General features: G+C 33.4%; 1 long non-coding RNA gene across 1 annotated transcript in view; it reads left to right on the top strand.

The window, feature by feature from the left end:
- The window catches only part of LOC115243579, a 76,349-nt gene extending 63,937 nt beyond the window's left edge, over positions 1–12,412 (top strand). The window contains exon 4 of the long non-coding RNA XR_003885249.1: positions 11,286–12,412. This is a non-coding gene — a long non-coding RNA (uncharacterized LOC115243579). The remainder of the gene's footprint in view (positions 1–11,285) is intronic.
- Positions 12,413–16,877: the final 4,465 nt, after the last annotated feature.

Below are 16,877 nucleotides of genomic sequence, written 5' to 3'. Positions count from 1 at the left end.
GCAAATATAAAATTTATATATATATTTTATATTATTCTAAATATTTTATATAATAATTGCAATATTACGTAAGAGTATAATAATATAATAATACATTTTCAATTATTTTTATGCTTATTAAATTTAAATTAAATATTCGCTGACATTTTTAAACTACACATGAAAGACTACACAATAGGGAAAGTTAAAAGAAATGTAAATATTAAAAAAATTTTTGTTAATGATCAGGATTTGGGTAAATTTTAATTAAATACTAATAATTTAAAATATAATAATAATTTGAGACAACTAATAAAAATACAACGTACTACATAAAATTATACATTGTTAATATTAATTGTATAATATTCTAAAGATAAAAGCTGAAAATTTGCAATGGATATTAATTGTAATCTTAACATTTAATGAAACGTTTTAAAGGAAGCAAGGAGAACGATTTTATGCAAAGACACACTTGCAAAATAATGGCTAACAGAGGTTCACTAGAAGATTCACTCTCCGCATTAAACGAGATACCCTATACATGTATGTCGCACCAAACAGAGAGCCGAAAAGTAGCGCGAGAAAATCGAAGGGAATGATACGTAAAGAAGCGGAAGGGGCTCCGCCGGAAGTGGATGAATTGGCTCAAAGGCGATATGGCCTGAAAGCCTCAAAGAGGAGGATCCGGCACTCAGGGCGACATAGATTATTCATGTAATTCTGCACTCACTTTGCCTCGCGATCGATCAGTCACGGAACGATGCTCATCTGAATAATGAAATTCGAGGATTCTTTGCGCCGATGACGCGACGGGGCCCGCTGAGATTTTCGAGTTCTCGAAACGCGAACGGATCCGTTCACGAATATCCCAACCGAAATCCCGGGGATCTGAAATTTAAAGGTCTTGAGAAAGGGTCTCCCGATTGTAGATTAATCTCGACGAAAGCATCAGATTGAAAGTACGAATGAAAGAATGCATCCGCAAATATTTTTAACCGCGATTACTTTTATTATTTATTATTGCCTAGAATGTTAAATTCTTTATATCGTTAAATTACTCTCTATTTGCTGTTAATCTTACAATTAGCTTTATAAAATTATTAAACAAGATATTACTTCACATGTATATCCTCTTGGTAATTTGGAAAATATTGCGAAACTAAAATGTAGTATAGTCTCTGTATACAGATTATAAATAGAATTATGAAAGTTATTTAATACATTACTAAAATACAATACAAACTTTAGATCGCTTTAATATGATGTATATCGATAAATGAAAAATTTATTAAAAGCATATACACACACATTAACAATTAATGTAAAATTAAATCAGTTATAGATTGTTTTCATTAAAATTGAGTTAAATCAAGTAATAATTTTCTCATAAACTGCATTTATATAAATTGCTCTTTAATTACCTTTTATATTTGTAGCCGCTGGATGAGGCGCGTTTCCACTTGAGATTAATATACAACGAGATGAGAATGAGGGAAGGGAAAGGGGGAGTCTACTCTAATACCGCGAGATCCTCACTTTTCTCGAAGCACGATGGCGAAAGTTTGACCTTCTTAATAATTTTAGCAATCTTGCAGTGAAAAATGATATAGCGACGTCGAGACACAAATACGCGGTACTACTATTTCGCCAATGGGACAGCTCCATCCGTATATATATTCCATCCCTGTACCTACCCTCGTTGTCCTCTGCAGTCTAAATTAAGTTTACCGTACTTTGATGTTGTACCTTAACAAGGTTCCGGGACGCCGCTTTTGTTGCTAGTGTCTGCACGATCACATTCCTCGGCAGCTTGCGTCGTTTGAAAAACTTTTCCTTGAACCGTTCCAGCTGACAAAGGGAATTCTGTAGAGTACAGAACGAGAAAAATCGACGCGCGCGATTGATCGGTAGATAATCAGTCGTGTCCGATGTGATTCCCGTCGTCGCGGAGAATGCCGGTGTGATAAATTGTTTTTGCTCGAGGCGAAAATTAAAAGTATGCGAGAATTAACATTAAATGTTTCGCAAGTTTTGCGTCTTTAATTTTTTTGCTTCCTCATAGAGGAAGTTTTGTTTTCGTGACAAATTTTTTTTTCCAGTTTTCTATGCCAAATGTTTCAAAACGTCGAAAAATTGTATTTAAAAAAAATGTCTATATGTATATATGTACGGAATGTACGTTGTACAACCTCTAACTTCCGCAATTTTTGAGATATCGGGCTAAATTTCTTTAAATGAATAGAGTATCATTAAAAAATGGTCGGTGTTGAATTTAGTGAGGATCGGTGAAAGGGTTCATTTTTTATAAAATTTTGAATTTTTTTTAAAATGTCTGTACACACTGTAACTTTTGCAAATTTTGAGATATCTTTCTCTATGAGAAAGCCAAAATTCAAAAACCCGCTTGCTTTAAGGAGCTTAAGCTTTGTGAGTGAAATAAAATGATGAGGAAGCAATATGCAAGTTTCTAATTTGCACAATTTTCATCTTTTTTAGTTTTGTTTAAAAACGCGACACAATGGTGAATTTTTCAAGTTTATGTCGACCAAAAACATCAAATGCAAAAAAGGAGCTTTAATGAGTCATCCATCCAATCTGTCGAAACCTGTTGTTTTAGCGTGTTAATTCAGGCATCGTAAATGAACTTAATATGCTATAAACTGAAAACAAAACGGTTCATCAATATCGGTTGTATTTTTCACCATTTTTTACAATAACTACTAAAATTAGATTCTTTCCGTTACTTTTAATAATGTGTGTTTATTTTACATCATGCTTAAACGTATCCTATAAAATCATGTCCATATAAAAGACACAATTTATAATTCTGTATTTTTGCATCATATCTTTACTAGATTACAAATTTATTAGATTACATGTAGCGCAATTTAATATCTTTTTTTAATTTACAAAACCAGCCTAATGAATTACAAATAAGAATGTTGACATTCAACGATAAATTGGAATTGTTTATTGTCATCGGATTAAGGAGCTGGGTTGTAACCAACGAGACGCATACATATACACATATTAGAGTGAGAAGGATACTGAGCCTTCTCCTCAAGAACAGAATGTCTGATCTGCATATGTTAGATGTAAGACGTATTTTTAATTAACGCAGTTGTTTAATTATCGCCTTATATTATAATATATTTAATAACGTGAAACGTAAGAAACAATTTTAAATTATAGTATAGTAACGAAACTATATAAACTATATAAACTGAATATAAGTCAACAATGTTCAGAAAGGAAAATCTCCGATTAAAAAAGAAAAGAGAGAAAGCGGTTGAAAAATCTTATTTCTAACGCGCGAAACACTTGAGCGTCCCACTTCGATCGTATTCGGCGTTTCCCTTCGGCATGTTAAGTCCACAGTTGTTTCTCGTTTCACGGCGTAATAACCATTTGCCCGGTTTGTGTGAGCAACGCGCGTTTCGCCGGGGCCAGAGTAGGAGCAAGGTTTTTACAAGCCGGTCGAGGCCCGCGATGAAATTCCTCTGGCCTGTCTGCGCGCGCTTTTGTGGCCTTCCAAGAGCCGTAAAAAACTATCCTGAGACCGAAGCGCGATTTCTATTTGCGCCTGCAGCAAACTGCTGCAATGCTACTGCGAAACAGCGAGCTAACCGTGCACGATATGCCGGGATGGAGATATTTCTATGTAGCGGACGGAGGAGTACATTGCGATGACAAGGCGACACCGATTACGGCGGAACTTTGCATAACAAGGCCGATACAAACGGTACAGATCTGTAAAAAGCGTAGCAACAGAGGCAAAAGGACAGCAAGGCTTTTACCCAAGTTTTTAAGCCAGCTAAAGTCTTTAGTAATAACACGATTCGCTGCCTTCGTAACGTTTTAATAACAAACATCTTGATAAATGAAATTTGAATTAAATTATATTTTTGAGGTATAATTTTTTAATGGATCTCAACAGATTTGCATTATTGAAGAAACTTAAACAAGAATCGTGTTTGGACCAACAATTCTTATTTTTCTAAACGGGAATGTATTATAAAGTCGTTCATTTGGCTATCGATTCTTCATACGTTGACACATAAAGAGTGTTAAAATAGTTTACAATTTATCTAGAAACGATTCGATATTACAATAATATTACAAGAATATATTAAATCAATTCCAATTTTATTAAAAATTTGACATATTTATCGGTTGATGATCCACTCACAATTCTTTCTCTGGCGAAGCAATTAAAAAAAGTTTACGAAGAGTTTCCATTTGCATATATTACTTTACATATATATGTGTGTAACAGTAATTTCGCTATTCCATATGAACTCGGTGAGAATGTTCGCAATGCATCGCATCGATACGCGACTCGTTACGCGCGTTTCTTCGCGAGCTGCAAAACGCCTAAACGACAAGAGAGCGACGGGCATTAATCTCTCGTCCTTCCCCGGCTGATGAAGTGGCAATTTCCTCCTGATAGTAGGAGGAAATAGGGTCTGCAGACCAGTTGATCAAACCCTGAACAGTAGCCTCCTACGCTGCGCCCTACTACCGATTCGGTTACCCAATGGCTATACTGCATCCACCAATCGATGCTGCACTGTATGCACCCCGACTACCACCCGAGCCCTTCTTGCTCGAGAATCAGGAACGTATTGCATGGACCGAGTTCTGAAACTATCTTTGCGGTTAACAATAATTAACGTCGCTTTCAAATACGCGGCTGTAACTCGTAACCATTTAATAATAATATTCTACAATAATATATTCTTTTTTTCTGGTATTTCTAAATTTATACATATATGAAAAATTTATTGACGCTGACTTCGAGCCTAAAAAGTCACAATTTGGCTAAAATCTCAAAAGTATAAATAATTATAATATAAACAATAAATAAATATAATAGTAGATAGATAATTTAAAAAAAAAAAGTAAATTGTACATTACTTGCGAGTAGTTTTAAGAATATGTATAGTATAAAAATGTGTATAATATTTATAAGAGGAAAGAGCGTTTATATTAACAACATGCATAATTTTATTGCGCGTTATTCTTTTTCTTGATTACATATATAATGCATTCTTTTTACAAAGCTATTTTTACATCTAATATAAATTGTGAAACGCAGTTCTACTTTGCTGTATTACTCTTTCACAATTTTATGAAGATGAAAATTTAAAATTTTATATTAATCCCTCTTTTCTAAAAAATTATTCCGTACAACGGTTTATATATAAAGATTACAAAAATATCGCTCGCAACCAAATTTAATTTTATCGAATAATATTACGCGGAATTGCCGGTTGATCATCAATTCTTGTGAATTTTTTAAGAAGCGCGAAGAATGTATCGACGATCGCGCGGTAGCGTTCGCGGATGTTTGCAAGCGACTTTTTTTCTCAGGTTAATGAGCGTCGCGACAAAGCGTTCGCTCGAGTGTGCGAAAATTTGGCTCCGGAATTGCATCCACAAAAGTTGCAGCCAATGCTGGACCGCACCGCTGGGGTTCGCTGCGGCCATAGCCAGAGACTACTGCTACGGGAGGGAGGTTCATATAGAGCGCGCGGGATAGTAAATTACGCCGTACACAGAAGCCGTGTGTACGTTCCGGTGCGCGCATTGAGTAACATTTCCCCGGGAGTGCATTTACAACGGATATTACATCGAACTGGCAGAAAAACGGGCGCGTGTGCGAGCGCGACTCGAGATTAAAAGCTATCGCTCGTCAGCGCCGATGAACTCGTTTTTTCGCCAGCTCTCTGTCTCTCACTCCCTTTCTCTTTTTCTCCGCACTCTGCATCTCTCTCTCTCTCTCTCTCTCTCTCCCCCCTTTTCACCGACAAACGCATAGCTCCAAGATATACTGCATGGAATATTGCCTATGTGCCGCGCCATGCGGCGATTATGTACATACCTGCCTACCCACCTCGAAGGAATGATCCGCCTGTCGATTCCGATTCCTGTTTGGCCGGTGATTCATCGACCCATCGATCGGGCGTACAGTGTGCTTTATTAATTTCTCCGTTACTACCATTTTGCCTGATGCAATTTACATTGATGTTTGGAGGGGGAGGGTGCGGGAATCTTACACTTACGATCGATGTTCTGCAGAAATGTTGGTTTCTCTCGTCTGTCTTCGACAGGTAGCAATATTCCATTTTCTCATAGGTCACAGTATTATAATTTATCACAATGGAACACGATGGACGCGTTATCAAAAAATTGCAAATTTTACGAAACATTTACATTGAAATTATATAATGATGCATTGAAATTTTTTCGCTTTGAAAAGTTGTGGATATATTTTATTTTACATTTTGTTCAAAGGAATGACATTATCTATTTGGAGAGAGCCATTAGTGTCGCATTAATTTCATTTACAAAATTATTAAAGTAAAATAACTCCTGATTTGAATGACCCAATTGGGAACTAAGGATTTAATTAGAATTTGGAGGTAATAAAACTCATTAATTAATTACTTTTATATTTTTAGAAATCGATTCCCGATTTTAGGAATATCGACTTTTAAATGTGCTTACTGGAAAGATATTAATTATAAATACAGCGCGTCCACGCACGAGGAAAATTATTAATGTCTGAATTTTCATGAGATTTATCTCATGAATTAATTTATTACTTCATTTTTTATTTATAATAAATAAATCCCCTCAAAAATGTATATTATATTACAGTTTCATCATTTTATAACACACTCTCTCTCTCTCTCTCTCTCTAAAAACATATCGTCGAAAAATTATTTCTCGGAGATACATCAGATTCTTGTACTGAAAATTTTTAGCGATGTTTTGCAACACTTTTTTTATCAAGATTGACATACGAGATGAGAACAAAGTCTGATCGAATTTCATATCGACTCATCGCGTACCGTAGACGTCAAAAAATACGTAACGTGAAGCAGTGATTGACAGCTAGTATTTATTTCATACACGTCATACATCTTAAATATAATATTAAATATTGTAATAAAAATAAATAAATATATATACCTATATATATCATATTTCTTTTTTATTTAAAAAAAAATTATGTCTTTAACCATTTTTATGCATAAACATCTATGACAGATACGCAAATTTTCTTTCATACTTTATAATTGAATAATACGAATGCGTTTATAAAGCCTGATGCAGAATCCCGGACAAGCTGCATAATTTTTTTTACGAGTGTATCTCCCCGCGTTTACACTTGGCGCGAAAAGACCGGAGCTCTAATACCGCCGTGACAAAAAGTCTCAACGTCGGATATGTCGCGTTGGGCGGGTAGGTAGAAATAAAAAGATCGCAATTAACGAGCGCGTCAGCGGCCGCGAAACCGACACCGCCGCCGCGGCCACGTCGCGAGATAGAAATTTATCGCCGGTGCGGTTCTCTTCCTCTCTATTGAAAGCTGGCGAGCCGGCACTCTCCAAGTCGCCGTCGTGCCGCGCCGCCGGCTACAACGGCGGGACGGCTTCGACGCGTTGCAAATGCCCTTTCTCGTTACATAACTGCGAAGACGTTACAAAGCTCGAAATTTCCCGACACTCCTACCGCCGAGTGTAATTTACGATATTTCCCGTTTATATAGCGATTCGTCTTTCTCTCTGTCGACACTTCTCATAGCCGTTACGTCGCTTACCCAACACATAAAAGGTTTACTGCCGACGAGATATAAAATTATCTCGTCGGCAAATTAAAATCTTTCTATATATTTAATAAAGATATTTGAAAGATTAAAAATTTGAAAATTGTATAAGAAAAATGTCGCGCTAAACGTATTTGTTATCAAAAAAAGAAACATGTTAAAATGAAAATTTGAAGAAAAAATACCGCTGTACCATGAAAGTCCAAGTTCTTTTGAGACATCCTATATATATAGAATAATATATAGAATAACATAATCGCAATTGTGTGCCACTGGCTATTCACCTCGAACGATTCGTCGGCGTTTAGATGTCTGAACGACTGACCACATGAGTATATTTACTACTTAGACATTTACCTTGTCTGACCATATACGCCCCGTAACTACGTGAAAGATTGATTCGCCGCTTCATTACATACTTGTGTTTCCAGATCACACTGGTATTCGGAGTACTTAAATACTCCCGAGATCGATTGTACAAGGATCTACTGGAATAATTGCGTAAATTAACTCTTTAAAATATAAACTTTATTTTTATTTATAAAATAAATTTTACAAATAGAAAGCGTAGAGTATAGCGTGCGGTGAGAAAGTAATAGTAAAAGTAGTACAAACTAATAAATAGTAATTAAATAATTAATATAAAAAATATTAATATTTTAATCTTTTCAAAGCTGCCGAATATATTTTTTTTCTATTTTGCGAAAAAAGAAAAATAAATTACAGCAAAAAGAAAATATGAATAAATCAATTATTACATCCATCATTTCACTAATAGGATTTTCTGGCATCTCCACGTTTTATTTTTGCATTGTCGATGATTATCGCAGAATATAATCGCAGATAATGCAGGCTATATTTAATGCAACTCTTTTCATGACTGCAAATTATTTTACGAGCGAGTAAACAAAGTATCTGCTTTATTTCGTGATCATGCGTAACACGCGAGCCGCCTCATAATTCGTCCGAAGAGTGATGAAAGCGCCTCGTTGATGAAACCGATAGTATGATTATTAATTTAGCCTGCCATCGAGATCGCAGTATGCTAATACACGAAAGATTTATCGACTACCGCGTGAATAAATTAAATTCGGATGATCCGACCGTTGCATCGCGGTCTCCTCTGCCATCTCGTTTGCATGACACGGCCATCTATGGAAATTAATATAATAAATGTGATATTTTATGAATGCCCCACCATCTCTCATATATGTACATTATCGAATCCATGAAAATATTGTTTGTACATTCCGCACAATTTGCTGTAATAATCCAATAAAAAACAATAAATTATTAATAACCGCGTATCTACAATACTAAACATATAAATTATAGAGATTGTTCTTTGCTAATTTATAATCAAATGAACTGCTTTCGAGTTATAAGTCATGGAAATTGAAAATTTTCTTTAAACTAAATTTCAAAACTGATAATTTATTCTTTGTTTAAAAAATACGTATTTTATATTTAAATATAAAAATATTAATATAAGCCAAATATATATTAGCAAAATATTTAACATTAAATTTTTAAATATTATGGAAAACCACGATAATTTTAATTTTTTTATCGAAGAAAAATTAACTCGAAATCAATCAAAGTGTTTTACTGGATAGAATTATTGGGCATATTTACAAATATTTTTTATAAATTTTATTTATATATTACAAATTTTTTGAATATTTGTATTTATACTCAAATATAAATAGTTAGTTAATAAACATATAATTTGCATTTATTTAACGCTGGATTAATTTATAAATATTGATATGTCTATCTCTTGGGATTGATCTAATAAACGTCTTATATAATCACGCAATTGATAAAGTACTTTTGAACAAAAGTTTTTTCTATATTCAATTTTTATTCCCATTGTTTTAATTAAAATAGAAGTCAAGTGATTCGATTTTGTTTAGTGATATATAGTCGTCTTCTCTCTTATCGCGCATAGTGTATATATGGTATTACCGGATGTTCCACAAAACATTTTCGTTTTCCTTAGCAATCAATCATTGTTACATCGCGCATCCGGTATCATTAATATCCGGAAGTGAGCTGAGTCGAGTCAAGTCAGACGGGCGACAGTACCGCAACTGGATGGTTGTTTTGCGTGCGAACTTATTGTTACTGAATACTTCTGACAGACCAACGCGGTAGCGCAACATTTCTAGAACGACCTGTGCCTGGTTGTTGTAAAGTTCGCTTTCTCGATGGTAGCTTGGTACCCTTCATTAAAAGTAAATGCAGCGAGCAAAAGAAACCCGCGCGAGATGCGGTCGTTAATTACATACAATATTCATTTACGACGAAACTGAATGTATCGATGTCGAGAGAAAGAGATAAATATATAGGTAGATGGTTTATTTAGCTCTAGAATTAACTTCTTCGAGTATAAGAAATAAGCAGCGCTGCGCAAGATAAATATGATGAGAAATAAAAATAAGAAAGTGAAGAAAATAATCGAGAAAGCGAAATAATAATACATTAGACGCTGCAACATATATAGACGCAGATAATGTAAAGATACATCCATTATAAATGAACTTAAATTAAGAAATATAAGAAATTATTAATTAAGATGTCATATGTTGTTAGTAGAAATTTAAAATATGAAAAGAGAGCAGATGTAAATTATCTTGCTCAAAAATGAACATAAAATGAAGTTAAATTTTTGATATGAATAAATTTAAAAACAAGTGTATAAGAAAAAGAGATTAAGCATCTGAACCGCCTTTCGCGATTAAAAAAGTGTTGCTGCAGTGTTTGCTAAAAGAAGGCAAGAATGTCAGAGATTATGATGTTTTCGAATAAAAAGCTCTGCACAGATAGGATGACAGAGAAAGAAAAAGAGAGAAATACGTATTACGACAATTATTGACTTTTAGTTGAACATTCAATTCTCTCTAATAATATCGATCAGTCGGGAGACTATCCAAAAATATATGTTTTTTTTTTATTTTAATCATTTCTATATTGAAAAATATTCTCTATTTATTTTCCAAATTATATTATTTATTTTTACTCGTTACATGCGTTTTCGAAATGTTTAGGATAAAAATAAAAATTTTTGATTGTTTTTCCTCCTTAACAATAAATTAATGTGACATTCCATTAAACCTAAATTAAAAATTAAATAAGCGATTATTCATATTTTACGCACTGGTAGCACAGTTATTATCAATTCGTTAAGTTTTCACAAATTTTGCAAACAATTTTGCAATTAATGATTTCATCAATACCAATATCATATCAGCATTACAACTATTACCATTTTCATTTTCTCTTGTCGATGTGTGTCCGTTATATATTGTCGCTAAATCAAATATCTCAAAATAGTTAAATCAGTGGCTCCCAATGTTTTTGCAAGAGGGAGATAATTATATGAATAAAGTTGGATATTTTATACATATATACAGGTTTTAAGAAAATAATTAAATTAGTACGCAAACACATATCGATCTCGTGTATCGTATCATCATTATTTCATTGAATAAACATTTGGAATAAAGTTACAGTATTTAGCTCTGTATTATCAATTTTAATCCTCTGCAAAACAATTAGTATCTCATTGTAGAATAATATTATCATTTATATATTATCATAATATTAAAATATTATCATTTTATCAAGCCACTTTTAATCTCACGAACTAATATAATCGACGATGTTTTATGTGTGTATGTACTAGAAAATTGAGAGTTACTGAAAAGCGAATGAAGAAGCAACATAACGATGGGGGTCAGCACCGAACAAGGTTTGCTCTTGATGGTTAACACAAACGTTTCGTTAAACCTCGATGCAGTATGTTTGACTGGGTTCATCAATGACGGCTTTCGCTAGCGATTAGAGGCAAATGGTTCAGTCAGAGCATCCGACGATTACTCTTTACTGATGTTTCCATATTGATTTAGCTGCCTTTTGTACACGTAAAATAGAGGTAGTGTTACAATACAGTTAACTCAGTATTGCTGAAATAAATTATCTATACCGACTCTATGAAACGAATTGTTCTTTTTTTAAATACTGAAATAGTACGATCACACACTCACACACATACACATAACGTATTATCGTTATCGATCCATTTATTATAGATTAATAGTTATAAATTTATTCCAAGCTGGCTTCACTTTAATTGATTGGAAAATTAAAAAATTTTTGTGCAATTTATCGCGTACATTTATTATAAAATTCCTTTATTTATATACAGTAATAGAAAAGAGGCTTACTTTAAATCTTTCCATTTTTAAAATATCAAAATTTTAATAAATTCAATCATCTCAAATTGTTCTTTATTGTACATATTTTTCAATATTGTTATCGATTTATGTTATTAATATCGATTTTATATATACAGAAGTTCTATCGCTCTCTGGAATAGCAATACAACACATTTGCAAATATGTATGTATAAATTATAATGACTTCCGAAATTATACATTACAACGATATGAATATTTAGTTTTATTTTATTAGTTGATGCATTTCTATTTCATAAACGGGACATAAGCACGCGAATTTATAATTTTTTGCACAATCAGCATAAAATATTTAATGCAGCAGGGCAATGTCAATGGGGTTATGCTGACTATAATACTAGAACCAATGATGAAAGCAGTTATAAAGAATCTCTAAGCTCTCTCAAGTATATAAAGTTTAAATCTTCTCAAGACGAAATCCAGCAAATCCGCCGGCATAAGTAGGATTTATGTTAGACAGGAGAAACGATGTCTGACACGGTACCAAAGTAGGACAACCTAAACACATAGCCTAACAACGGAACGAAAGAATCTTTATTGTTTTGCAAAATCTGCATATCTATTATCAAGGAGAAAGATTTATCAAAAGCAAAAAAAAAAAAAAAAGATTACAAATGTTAACAAATATAGCGTTGTTATCTGATCTTTATGGATGTTTTTGATATGCAGCATGGGCGTCGAATAGCGCGCAATCAAAGTTACATTTCACAATCGATTTCTTGAAATACGAAACGTAGAATCTCCAAACGCTGAAGTTTGCACAGATTTTGGAGTTGCCGATAGCCGCATTTCTGATTCGGATTTCGCCTTCCCAACTATCTATTATACCCAAACTTTCGATCGATTTCTCGGCTTATCGCTCGTCCTATCACTTTATCGCCGCCATTTCATCTCGAATGGTGAAATGTTTTTACTAATAACGGGATGATATGAGACGACCTGGGCCGTGAAACAAACCATCGCTGAAAGTCGATGATCCTCATTTCCTGCGCGCGCGCATCCACGTCGAAACGAACTTCCTTGGTGATTTAATTACAAGGAATTACGAAGCACAACTCTGCCGTAAATACGTTAGTCGAGTGCTTCATTCATGTTTTCAGTGGCGCAGGTGCGTCGTCGCAGCCGACGACACACGTCGACCGGCACGGAAATTCAACGCGATCGGCGCGAAATTTATTCAACCGCTAAATAACTGTGATTAATTCTGATCACGTAAGCCAACCAGCGAGGCTCCGGATTTACGTCGCGATCATAGTCGCTCTTATATCGTCAGCCTAATCGCCATTCTCCCCGGGATCATTATTTAATCTGCCTTTATCCGGGAATCGCGTAATTAGTTTTCTATTTTATACGGAGATTAATTTTCTATTATATGTATAAAACTAGATCAATATATATATAGAAATCTCAGATTAGCAATACTAAATTAATAACAATCCATCTTTATTAATCTTACACAATCGTGCTTTTAAATAAAAAAAAACGATTTTTTTATATTGGTTAAATATATATTTATTTTTAATCTCTTTTTAAAAATACTTAACTCGTTTTCATTTTATGCAATAATCAATTTTCCATCGCATTTAACAGCAATTTCTATAACAATCAACAATATTAATCATGAATATTCACATTATATTATATATAAATAATGAGAGAACGGATAAATATGAATTGTTATTCATGAACTAAAGATCCTACAATTAAAATCAGTATTTTTGGCTTATCGCAATCTTTGATTAAAAATTAATTTTTTAGTATCAATAAATAAATTTATATCTACTCTTTAATCATAATTACTGTCCTTATTATTACGTCACTGCGTTATGGCATTAGTAAACAACAAAAACGCGATAAACGAATTATTGCTGACAGAACAAGGAAAGATAAAGGAAAGTAAAGATGGTGTCACGCGCTCGCTCTAATCGTATCCCGCAACTTTGGCCCCCGAGACGATTCTTTGTCGCGCGAGCGAGACAAAAGGGCGAGACTCGGACGCGAAAAAAAAAAAAAAGGAAAAGGCGAAACAGATTTATTTTTCTTCCTCCCTCCGTCCCCCCGCCATAGATCTTTCCCTTTTATCCAGCGCGTAGCATGCGCGGTTTTCCCGCAGCGTGGTATTTATAACTTCGACTCATTTTCCCTCATTGCGCGGAACAGCGGGATCCGGATAAATAATTGTTTTTGCCGAAAGTTTTATTGCGTTTCCACGTGCGCGCGCGCGCCAGTATATGCGGTACGTGTAAAGGATTTTATGGCGAACGGATTTATGGCTAAGAAGTTCCTACGCGGGGTTCCCGCGCACATATCCGCTGCTCTGTTGCTCAATTGTTTCCACTCTGCCGAAGTAATTGCGCGACAAATCCGCAATCGGGATTCCTTCGCAAAAAGCAGTCGCAATCGGCAACGACCACGCGACATTGGTCGAGCCCCATTTTTCCTAAACACCGCTGGACCATAAATATAGTAGGAATAGATTGCTCGTATCGTATCTTCGCCGTGAGTGGAAAGTCTCCGTTCGAGTAAAAAAATGGGATGGAGGATAGAGCTATTTTTTAATAGATAGAAAGAGAAAGAGATGTGTAAGATAAAATTCCCATGTCTATGATTATCTGCTTGCCTCGTCTACTTACAATTAAAGAGAGGGAGAGACATAATCTGATAAATATCACTATCTCTTTTCTCGCGTTGCTATATCTGGCTCTCTTATGAGCAAATCTACTCTTATATTTATGCACTAGACCGGAAATCAATAGAACAATATGACACCATAAGCGGTTGTATTCCGAAAGCGAAATTCTTATTACATATGCATACGTAGTTGATTTATATGTAGCAAAGTTCTTATATATTACGTATGCACATATGTAACTAATTTGTGAAAATTGGTGTAATTAAAATTTTGTATGAATAGCTTGAAATGTAATGGAATATAAATTCATTATTTAATGTAAAAACTTACTTTTCAGCTTGACGTTCAAACACATCTGAAGCTATATGTACGCAAGCAGATTGATTTTCAATTATTTTCACTGTAAAAGTTTCTGGAATTAATTCGAATGAGATTGTGTTTAGCTTTTCAAACGGAAAAAAAATGTGAGGGTTGTAATTTAAATTATTTTAATTAAATATATTGAATTTTATAGTAATTTAACTTTTTGATAGTTATTGATGTACCGGCATTTCACAAAAAAAAAAAAATGATGTACACATTTTGTAAAAGTTTCTGGAATTAATTCGAATGAGATTGTGTTTAGCTTTTCAAACGGAAAAAAAATGTGAGGGTTGTAATTTAAATTATTTTAATTAAATATATTGAATTTTATAGTAATTTAACTTTTTAATAGTTATTGATGTACCGGCATTTCACAAAAAAAAAAAATGATGTACACATTTCAAAAAGAACGATTTTTAATGCATTTAAAAATATAAAATTCACCAAAATGAGGATAACGTTTTTATAAGAAGTACATTTGAATTGTTCTTTTCGAAATGTGTAGATATCATTGTAGTGAAATGTATTATTACGCGATAATATTTCACAAAAATAATTAGATTTTATATATTATATATTCAAAGATTTTTGCATGATTTTAAAATTTTTCTTTGAATACTTCCTATTCTTTTTGTTATTGTGTATCATTTATTAGTTTTGTATCATGCAATATAATCCTAACTCGTCAACTTACGAATATTTGAAACAAGATCGTTAATTTTGTATCACACGAACTGGATCTGTTGTCACAATGTCGATGCTTTAAATCATAATAATTGTTTACCTTTCCATTAGACGATACATCAAAGGGAAGATATAATTTGTTAGAATTAGTTAAAAACGCGGCGCTAATAACAATTATATCGGAACGTATTTCCCGTTTTATAACGGCATAAAGGAATAAGAAACGAGAATGCGGAATATGGGAAATTGAATGCTGCAGCGGATAAAACCTTTTGCATTCGGAATACCTCCATTCAGCGCGCGCCAATTGTTATTCACGTACGTAATATCCAAAAACTACAATCGAATGTGATTTAAACGATCTTCGCTCCGTTGATTCCGAAAATTCGCGGATCAAAGTACGCGCTCTCGAAAATATCACACGAAAATAACACGTGAAGCAACATTTCCTACATTACTCTAACAAAAACTGTAGTGAAAACGCTGCGATGCAATAATGAGAATCGCGAAGTTGATACACGATGTGAAAAATCATGGAAATTAAATTCTCTAAATTCGCTATTATATGTTATAATAAATTTCTCTAATTTTTTATTTATTTATTTAACTTTTATTTATTTAATTTATTTATATAATAGATATTATGTCAATATTATGTGTCATTTCTTTAAAAAAGTTTCACATTTTCTGAGATACGTATACATATAATACTGCAGATTACTGCGTTTGCGTTAATCTAGGAATTCTTTTTACGACTTTTGCCTTCGCGTTTTTCTCTCCATTTTTCCGAGTAAAAATTACAACTTTCAACTTTAAAAATTTTAACTTTGAAGAGCTTTATAATTAACCCTCAAATTACAATCCTGTTAAAGTAAAGTTCGCTCAAAGATAAACGAAGAATAAAGTTCTGTTATTATAAAACTTAATCCATTAAACCCGCTATATTTTCAATCAGTTACAATTCAGAGAGATTGTTAATGTTTTGATATCTATTTAAAAAAAAAAAAAAAAACATAGATACTTCTATATTTTATGCTCAAAATGTTTTATATGAGAATGTACCTCTATTTTTCTCGAAATACACATCGTGCACACAAATTTAAATTTTTGATTGATGTATATATATATATGTATATATATATCGAATAGTCTTATAAAAAGCAGAATATTTGTATGCAAACAGATATAGAAGTGAGTACTTCTGTTTTTGTAAATTGGACGAATTTCACAACGCCTTAGTGATGCCTGGTCAGCGAATGCACTCGCATATGTATTGACAAGAAAAGCAGTCGCTAACAAAAATCGAATATTAAGATAGATTATCAAGATATCGATGCCCCTA

This window comes from Formica exsecta, unplaced genomic scaffold (assembly GCF_003651465.1).
Source record: "Formica exsecta isolate Colony F162 unplaced genomic scaffold, ASM365146v1 scaffold72, whole genome shotgun sequence".
Taxonomy (NCBI): Eukaryota; Metazoa; Arthropoda; class Insecta; order Hymenoptera; family Formicidae; genus Formica; species Formica exsecta.
This window is presented reverse-complemented; position numbering and strand designations above follow the sequence as displayed.